The sequence below is a fragment of the Podarcis erhardii genome (assembly GCF_964252035.2).
Source record: "Podarcis erhardii genome assembly, chromosome: 7".
Lineage (NCBI taxonomy): Eukaryota > Metazoa > Chordata > Lepidosauria > Squamata > Lacertidae > Podarcis > Podarcis erhardii.
Genome location: NC_138511.1, coordinates 76159683 through 76168697, shown reverse-complemented (window position 1 = coordinate 76168697; position 9015 = coordinate 76159683).

The following is a 9015-nucleotide window of genomic DNA, read 5'->3' as shown; positions in this document are numbered from 1 at the left end:
GACAAATGTGCAGATTGGTGACTCGTTATTTGCATTTTTATCTTGTATTTTCAACTTGATTAAGGGCAGTATATAACAAATATATTAAAAATAAATAATCGTAAGAAACATTTTACAGTAGCTATGAGCCTACAAAAGCTTCCCTCTGTGCTGAAATGGTTGCCTTCCTTGGTCTATTTATTCAGAGGAGACCGATTGAAATTAATTACCTAAGTTAGTCATGTCCATTAATTTCAGTCGGTCTTCTATGAACAAAATATATATTTCTCAGTGATAAGTAAATCTTTGTTCTGGGTATCCTCTCCTTCCTTTCAATTAAATGCCTGTTTGCTAGTCATTTAGTGACCTGTAGTGACTTACTTAGTGCCCTAAGGAAACAGAGAAATAACTTGTGTCTTTTGCTTCTTTTTCAACAACAATCTACCTGAGCAGTAAAGAATTGTAAGTATTTCTATGTATATAGTCTACATATGGTTCATCTGTGTCATTAGCAATATCCTGGTGGGACTGAAATACTTCAGGGGAAAGTATTACCTTTCTCTGAGAGCCTCCTATGTGTGAAATATTTTCTAGTCTGTAGAGAAGCTATCACATTAGAGGGTAGGATGGGTACCCTGTCACCACTGAATATGCTTTCACTCGAATCCACAGTATAACATATATACTTCGTCATACAAAATGAAATCAAGACCCTACTAATAAAACTTCAGCTCTGTTGACTAGATAATGTACTCAACGCTGATGATAAGCTGGAGAGTTAAAGTTGGTCCTGTGGTGATACCACTCAGGGCCTGGACTCCAGAGAAATGATGCTCTGCAGATATTATTGGATGCTAAGTCCCATCATTGTTGACCATTGGCTATGCTGGCTAGGAAAGATGGGGATTGGGTTCAAGAACACTGGTAGGTTGTCCCTCAATTCCCTTTAGAATAAGATTGTCATCACTAGATTAATTTATATGATTTACTTTATTATTTCCAGGTGTATTACGGACTGAACATACCTACGCTCCTGGACCAGATTGACAATGACTTCTTGCTCCTGCGCATTCCACATTGCCACTCCAAAGCCAATCAAGTGAAACCAGAGAATCATGAATCATACTAGTACACTTTAGATAATTTCTGTAACTGATTTTGTTGCCTTTGTAATAGAGGGCAGAGGGCACTAAAAACTGCCCCACTACCCCCCTGGAGGATGGCAATCGCTTTGCAAAAATAAAAGAAAATTGCAATGACACTGAAATGGTTTGCTTGCTTTTTATTAACGGTCCAACTAAGAAATCATAACATTCATTACTGTTGAAACAAGATCCACTCACATGTCACACATGTCACCACATATGTTTGCTTTTGTGATACATGAATTCAGTAAATACAGGGCTGATGGCAACTAGGCAGTGGCTCGCTACAGAATGGCCCATTTTCAATACGAGGTAGTAAAATCACAGGACTCCACCTATTCATGAATTTTCTGCAAACCCTTTCAGGAATCTGGGCACATGATGACTTCATCCTGCAGTTCGATTCCCGGGTTGGGAATCTCGTTGGAATAAAGTTATAAACTCAAACCAAAAAGCAGCCGGTCCCTGGTGGGGTCCCCTAGCCAGCTTAGTCTTCCGAGGTCCAGGAAAAGTGTGCCAGACTGCTCCCTCCTTCTGCTCAGGCCTGCCTCTCTTTAAATTGTGGTGGAAGCAATGCAAGCTGGTCCAAGCTGGAGGTGCATATAAGCAGTTGTTATGGGAATTAGTGGAGAAACTAGTGGTCAGAAGGAAAATTAGGGGAGGAGATGGGTGGAACTGGGGGCAGGGGCTGGGCCAACCTTAGTTAGGATTATGTGGTTAACTTCCTTGGTGTAGAAACAGCTTCCTTTTCCTGAAATTATGGAAATTTCATCATATGCCCACTCAGCCAAAGCTGCATATGACAGGCCAGGAGAAAATCAATTTTAATGATTTGATTTGTTGTATTTCTATGCTGCGTTTCATTCAAATGAATCCCAAAGTGCCTTACAAATAATAAATAACAATAGCGTAATAAAACATAAAAGAACATTACAAATACAGCATAAATAATATAAAACAATTAACCAATCATCAATAAAACAATTACAACCTATAAAATGCTATTAAGAAAGCTAAGAACATAGCCTAAACATCACAATTACAGTAAAGGTCATATGATTAACAAATCAACACAGCATTTACAATCTATAAAACAATATTGACAACAGAATAGCAACTTTAAAAATAAGCAAAGCACTGTTAAGGTTATACACAGACACTGCATGCCCTCATGACTCATAATATTTCACTCTAGTCAGTTTATTAAAATACACATAAAACACAGATGCTGCCCATTGTTACACCAGCTCAGCCAGATGCTGGGGTCCCTGGGCAGTGGACCATGGTGGAGACAGTGGGGCTCTGGGCCTACTGCCAATGGTAAGGTGGGCATTGACTGAGTAGCCTGCCCAGGCATTGTTGACAAAGAACTTGTCTTCCTCACTCATGATAATCAGGAGGTCAATTCCCACTTGAGGAAGTTTGAGACAAGCCTGTCCCTCCTGAGCAGTGAGTCATGGCTGGACTTGGTGTGGAGGCCGACCAGGAAGTCCAGCAGTGCCTCCAACCTCAGTATGTTCCCGCTGCACTGTGTCCTGTCCACCACCAGCTGCCCCAGCTTCTGCAGCCTCACCCTGGCCGACAAGTTGGTGAAGGAGGAGGTGGATGCTGAGGGGAGCAAGTGGAGTGGCCAGTTGAGTCCACCAGGCAAGAGGGAGAGGCCGCGAGAAAGACGTTGAGTGAGGAAGCAGGATCCGACAGCCCTGATGAGCTTGCAACCGGTGACTCGGAGCAGCAGCTTCGTCTCAGCATCCAGGCTTTTGCCCATGGAAGGCATGAAAGCAGAGCATGTCAGCTGGCAGTGGTTGAGGAGATGCAGGGGTAGGCAGAGGAACTGGAGAGTGTGGAAATGAATATGCTTGCATCTCTACCTGGCCACAGTGATCCATGCGGCGGTCATCTCCAGGCTGGACTACTGTAATTAGCTCTATGCGGGGATGCTTTTGAAGCTGTCCCAGAAACTCCAGTGGAGTACAGGGTCAGATTTAAGGTGCTGGTTTTGACCTTTAAAGCCCTTCATGGCCTAGGACCCTCGTATCTACGGGACCGCCTCTCCTGGTATGCCCCACGGAGGATCCTAAGGTCCATAAATAGCAACACCCTAGAGGTCCAAGGCCCTAAGGAAGTTAGATTAGCCTCAACCTGAGTCAGGGCCTATGCAACACTGGCTCTGGTCTGGTGGAATGCTCTGTCTCATGAGACCAGGGCCTTGCGGGATCTGATTTGTTTCCTCAGGGCCTGTAGGACAGAGTTGTTCCGCCTGGCCTTTGGCTTAGAATCAATTTGATTCCTTCCCCCTCTTTCTTTTTTCCTTTCTCCTCCTGTGAAGAGGCTGCATCTTAATGTTTTAATGTTGTATTTTAATCCTGGGGTTTTTTAAGTTGTATTTTAATCAACTTGTTTTTATTATTGGTTGTTAGCTGCCCTGAGCCCGGTCTTGGCTGGGGAGGGTGGGGTATAAATAATTTTTTTAATTATTATTTATTATTATCTCTGGGTCCTTGGGGTCAATTAGCTGTTCCTCCCCAGGCTTCCGCTGCTGCTAGTGGTGCTGCCAGACTTCTTTCTCAGCAATTGATGGAGTTAGCAGGATGAGCAAAATGGTCTATAAAACACAAAACGAGATGCTAGGAGTCTGCCAAACACTTGCTTGGTGCCCTTACTGTCCTGAAAACGTGCTGAGAAGCCTTACCCAAACAACCTCACCCCTAATCCTTTCCCTGGGAATTGGGGTACAGAAGTTACATGTAAGCCTTCAGCATTTAGCAGTTTTCTGTTGTGCTTTGTGTATAGCACCACCACACCAACCTTCTAAAAATGAGTAAATACATGGATACAAATATTCCAGAAATATTCCAGTTCTTAATTCTGCACGACTCACCCGCAATGGACTGAGTTGCAAAGCAGCATGCACCAGGCAGCTGCCTTGCATACAGAAGTTCCCAGGGACTATCCCTGGAACCTCCAGAGATGGCTGGGAGAGACCGATGTCTGAAATCCTGAAGGGACGCTGCCAGTCAGTGTCAACAATATAGAGCTAAAATGTATCAATGGTGTGACTTGGTATAAGGCAGCTTCCTGCATTCCTACATGGCTATCCTATCCAGAGGAGAATCAAACTCTGGATTGCCTAAATCAGACCTGTTTTTGAAATGTTATTATTACATTTCCATTATCCTGTAAATCTTACTTGTAAACCCCATTAAAAACACTATGGGTTAGAGAGTTAACTCCCCTCAAGTCTTTCAGCAAACTTATAACAAAACACCTAAATCAATTTGCAAAGCTTAGATCAGTGATTATCCAATAACAACACCAGTGTCCAGCTGCTTGAATCTCTCAAGTAGGTGAGGTGCCACTTCCGGTTGCAATGAGGTCTCTGGAGGACATTCTTTCAACTATCTGGACTCCCTATGACAAAGTCAAATTCCAAGTGCAACTCTTTTAATAGCTACACTTTGCAATGTTTTAATTCTTCACAATAGCAGCTTCAGCAAAGTGTATTTTATTGAATGGCTTTAGCTGGGACGTCACCTACCAATGCTTGTCTTAATTTCCTTGTCCTTGGCATAAAGGATACTCCATTCACCAAACAACTGAAGCAAGTTACATGCTGCTTTTTCTCGTACAGTATTGTCTGGTTCTTTATGGTGGACCAGGCTAAGATATAGAACCTCAGGGTCAAATTAGATGAGACCCTTCTCTTACCTGAGATGCCTCTTCCTCCTCTTCTTCTGACCCATCCTGTGACCACCTTCCAGCTCTGAAGCTTCCCCTGCCTTCAGCTTTTGCCTCTTGGCTGCTACAGTAGCCCACAAATCACTAAATTCTCTCAAGTCAGTGACACCCCCCTTGCCAGTGTGAACACTTGTCAGCATCCTGCTAGTCCCTGACACACAGTGACCAGCCTCCCCTGCTGTGCTGTGTGAATTGGGCCGCATCCAACTGTATATTTAAAACAATATGATGCCACTATAAACAGTCATGGCTTCCTGCAAGGAATCCTGTGTGTTTGTTAAAGGTGCTAAGAGTCATCAGGAGACCCTTATTCGCGTCCCAGAGCTACATTTCCCAGAGCTTCCTGGGAAGGGGGATTGACTGCGAAGGCACTCTGAGAACTGTTGCTTTCTGAGGGAAATAGGTATTCCATAATGACTGTCAGCATAATGATTGATTTCCGCACGTATTCCTAGACTGTATTGACCCTTCATAAGAGCAGCTTAAATGAAGCTGCCAGCCGAACCTTCCTGGGGAGACCAGTCCACAAATGGGGAGTTCCTCCTACTTGGCACTACAGTATGAATTAGGCTCCAAAGGTCATGCCCACCACACAGAGAAGCTATGGTAGTCAGCTAAGTTCCCTGGGGAGAACATTCTACAGATGGGGAGCAACCATAGAAAAGTCCCATCCTGTCCCCAGGATACTTTGGTGGAAGATTCAGGAATCTCACCATTGGTGTCCACCTCTTCCCATCCATGACCCAGCTGCCAAGTGACCAAAACCAATGATTCAGTTCCCACTGTGAGTTACTCCTACTTGGCACTACTGTATGAATTAGGCTCCAAAGGTCACCCCCACCACTCATAGAAGCTATGGTAGTCAGCTAAGTTCACACTGTTTACTTGACACAAGCTTGACAAGGGATTGCCCTGTCACAACAGGCTTAGGAAACTTAAAGAAGATTTGTACAGTTCTTGCCCATGGTCTCGTTTCCCTTAGGCACTTCAGAAATTCTTAAGGGATAGTTAATCAAGGGGCCCTATTTGCAACTGCTTACCCTGCTTCTTGCCTGCTTATTTCTAGTTTCCTGACACAGCACAATTGTCTGCAGTTTTACCTCCACAAGCCTTTCCAACTCTGCAAGAGAATCCTCAATTGTACTACGAAGGGGGGATGTTGTGTGTATGGACCATGCACTTACCTCACCGCACATACCTGGAAAAAGGTCAAGCTGAGCAACTTGGCTTAGCTGATGATTAATACTTGGTTGCATTGTTTGCCACCCCGTTGGTCCCTGTCTTTTAGATCTGTCTTTTAGATCTACAACACCTTTCCATTTGATGGTGGTTTCTGATAAGTTATGCTTTCCTCCATTGACAATGGAGCTTTTACACTGAGCAACATGGGCTGCAATTTCTGGAAAGAGCCATGCCATAAATAGAGCAGCTGAAGGTACCCAGGCCTCACACCAGAGACTTTACAGACTTCCAAGGAGAAGCCAAGATGACTCCCCAGATTTTGGTTACTGTTCTTCTCTTCTTTCTCCTTTGCCCACAGGAAAGCACTGCGGTAAGGTGACTTCTGCTTTGAAAGGAGCCATGCAACACCTTTCTTCCACAATGATCTTTCTCTTCAAGTAGATGACAGAATGTGCTTCCTTCAGCAGTACCTGAGGACTATTATAAGAGAATCCTACTACAATATCAGAAATGTCCATGTGGAGACAGCAGTGCCCAAACAGTGATTCATATATTGTTGTTTTGCTCTTTGTACAGGGATTCATGCAAATGGTGAAATCACACCACTCTTACAGTCTCTGCCAGGGCATCCAGCCAACTTTTTGTGACTTTTCTTCTGGACTTTTCCTTTTTTACAATAAAGCTGTTCCACAGTTAAGCAACCATTTTGGCCTGGCTCATTCTCAGAAATGACCTGGCAATATCCCACTTTTCATTGTAAACCCCCACAAGGAATACACACTACAATGCAGTGCAGCATTTTAGCCAGTGGACTGAGCTGTGAATTAAGAAGTCCCTGGTGTGAACTGGGGATGTACGAAGGGATAATTTTTCATTTTATCCTGTCTTCATCACAATTAGTGCAGTTTCTGTTCTGCTGCAGTTGGGCCTCTGCAAAAATGCTACATTATTATTGTCTCTGTCTACTATTAAACATAATTTAGGAATCAATGCCATAATTATGCCCACGCCTTCCATTTTACTGCAAAGAAACACAGTTTTAAATGGGGGGCGCACCTCATGAATTACATATCTTTGTGGTCTGAAAAAAACAACCACAGTGGTCATCTGTTTGTCATTCCATTAACTTGTCACTTTGCTTTGCTTTTTTTATCTGAAGGGACTTCGAAGCAAGAGATCTCCTGTAAGTATATGATCTTTTTCATGACTTGCTGTATTTTCCTTTTCCCCCCCAATATGCACAATGCCAGAGATGAGCTGGAAGGTCTAGCATTTAGACCTACTTTCAAGGTCATGCAATTCTTCCTTGCCCTCACATCTTTAGGGCTGATGTCCGGCAGCAGAAAGCCTTTTGTATCCATGGAAGCTCTGGACTCCCTTAAGAGCCTTGGTTATCAACTGTATCCATGTTCTTCTTTAATTCAGCAACACTTGAATAGTAGGATAGAAATGGGGGATCCGTGGCTGCCCAGATGTTGTTGGACTCCAAATCTCATCAGCCCTGCCAGCATGGCCAATGATCAGGAATGATGATGGGAGCTGTAATCCAACACCACTTGGAGATCAACTGATTCCCTATCCCTGCAGTAGTGGACCTTCACCCATCAGTCCAAGACCAGGGCTTTAAGGTCACATGGATGTGGTGAACTAAATTTCACTCACCCACAGATATGGCTGCATTCTGTCATGTTTTTATTTTATCTTTTGCAATGTCAATGTACAGAGGGGTGCATTGCTGCCACCACAGCCAGCATGTTCTGCAAGAGCATCATGAAATTAAGTAATTTTCAATCTGCTAATTTTCACTCACTGGTGCAAATCTCTGGATTATTTCTCCTGTTGTGGTCCTATGGTTCTCCCTAGAGATGGATGAATGTGCAAATGTGGGTTTCTCTCTGTTTTCCATTTAACAACTTTAAATTCACTTCTATTTACTTCTGCTGCAATCTGGGGTGGGCGATGGGAACCTCATGAAAATTCTATGTGTGAATTCTATGAAGGCTTTTGAATTGGTTCAAGAGGTACAGATTAGGAACTTTCTCATGAAAATGCAAATAATAGTGAATTTCTCCTCCATCCCTGGTCCTACTTACTTTGTAGTCTTGAGTAGTGACTTGCCCCATGGATTCTAGTTTCCAGTTCATAGCTCACTTCAGTTTGATGCTCACAGCCCAGGCCTGACTCTTGCCCAGTTCAGTGACTCTACCCTTTTCCCAACTTGCTTCCCTGATGGATGGATTGTCTCCCTATTGTTGCCTTCCTCTCCTATTGGTTCAAATTGCTCCTCAAAATACCCATTGTCTGTGGAGTCTTTGACACAGCCCCATGGTACAAATTCCCCATTAACACAAGTCTAAAAACATGCAGCTGAACAGAATGAACCTATTCGCCTCATATCAGCACTCCTTTTATCATACCTTCTACCTTCCTCTGCTCCCTCTGTTGCCTCCCCTGTGTGAAATTTTATACTGTCACTTCCTGGAGTAAGATTTTTATTTTTATTTTACACTGAAATGTGCTGAGAACCTTCATGATACGGCAAATTACAGTAAATACCAATGGTTGTGCCCATGGTGGTGTAGTTATGTGATGTAAAATAAGAGCAATAACTAACTGCAATATTCTACTTTCTAGATTATTCCTGCCAAATTTGTGAGTATTGCTGATAATTTTGCATTGTCAATATTACATATTACATATTAATTTGGCATTGTCAATATTACATATTACATAGGAACACCTGGTACTGGGACAATAGCTTCAGTGATGCATAGGAAACTGAGGTGGTGCTGCAGAAACCTGTTAAAGGGCAGGCAACTGCAAGAAGGAAGCAGCTGGAGGGAATGATTCATGGTTTCAGTTGCCTCTATCCTAATGTACAGAGCAGTGCTTTTTTCTGGGGGGATGCCGGGCTACGCATACCCCTAAACATTTTGTGAATCTAAGTTTGGCCTCATTGAGGGGCAGTATT